We start from the raw sequence: 1,181 nt of genomic DNA, 5'->3' as shown, positions 1-1,181 counted from the left end.
AGATGGTGGTGAGAGGTTGAGAGTTGAAACTTTGAGGAGTGTAGGGGCATGGAGTAATTTTCTGGGTGGAGACTAGGTGGACATTTGGCCTGAGTCGAGGTTTTGGCTCTAAACCGCATACAACTGGGCAGTCATGAGCAGTCTGTAGATGTACCTTATGTGCTAAGGGCACACAACCATGTTAAACAACCAGAGAATAATGCATTTGAGATTCCCTAAACAATATGATAATTCTCGAGAGACCAATTCTTCTGATTTCTTGACCCATTCTCTTGACAGTCTGCGGACAGCTTGCTGGCAATTACTTAACAGCAGGTTGAAATTATAGTTGCGTGTCCGTTGCTATTCACACACACACAAACACACAAACACACACACACACACACACAGACACACAGACACACAGACACACAGACACGCCGTACCAACAGATAGAAAAGGATGATGAAACTTGGAATTCCGTGTCAAACGATCCGGTGCTTGTTACTGGCCAATATTGCTATATCGATGTCATGATTTTCATCACCCAAGAATCCATGGGTTCAATCAACAACATCCCGGTTGACGGTGGGAAAATCCGGGTGATACAGTTGATACATCCTTGAAAAATTCCTTCTCTGGAGCCATGACAGCTAACAGTTGGCCGAAGAGGCCAAAAAGAACAAAGAAAAGGTGCAGGGAAACATGCTAAAAAGTCATCTCGCTTTTGACGGTGCTGGGAATCGAACCCAGGCTGGCACGGCCACAACGTGACGTCTTACCACTCGACCACACCGTCCTGTTTGTTAGGTGGGAGGAATCCCTTTGACACCATGAAAGAGAAGGGCCTGACTTTGACCCTCAACAGGTACTCATCAACTCCTCTTGATATGCAACTTTGTTGTGTTCGTTCGTTCTCCTTTCAAAACCCCCCCCTCTACCTGCACCGGAGTTCCCTCCATTTCCACAGGCGGGGAAGATTTGATATTTTAAAGTTATATGGCCCCCCGAACGTCTCGGAGCTGCTATTCCGTGAGATTAGGAAAGCTCGGGTAGCTAGTGCTTATCTCCAACCCTTGGAGGTTGTCACTGGTATATTTCTCGGTGCTGCCCGCTTCAGAACTCCGGTCGCACATTGGACTCAGTTTTCCGGAAACAGCGGGGTTCATGAATCACACAGGGTTCTGTAGCTTAATTTATAT

At 46.7% G+C, this 1,181-nt stretch overlaps 1 non-coding gene across 1 annotated transcript; it reads right to left on the bottom strand.

Annotated features, from left to right (window-relative positions):
- Positions 1-707: 707 nt before the first annotated feature.
- On the bottom strand, positions 708-778 carry PADG_11696. Its single transcript has one exon. It is a non-coding gene; the product is annotated as a tRNA-His (tRNA).
- Between the last annotated feature and the right edge of the window lie 403 nt (positions 779-1,181).

The sequence above is a fragment of the Paracoccidioides brasiliensis genome (assembly GCF_000150735.1).
Source record: "Paracoccidioides brasiliensis Pb18 unplaced genomic scaffold supercont2.4, whole genome shotgun sequence".
NCBI classification, from domain to species: domain Eukaryota; kingdom Fungi; phylum Ascomycota; class Eurotiomycetes; order Onygenales; family Ajellomycetaceae; genus Paracoccidioides; species Paracoccidioides brasiliensis.
Note: the sequence above shows the minus strand (reverse complement) of the source record. Positions and strands in the feature narration are given on the sequence as shown.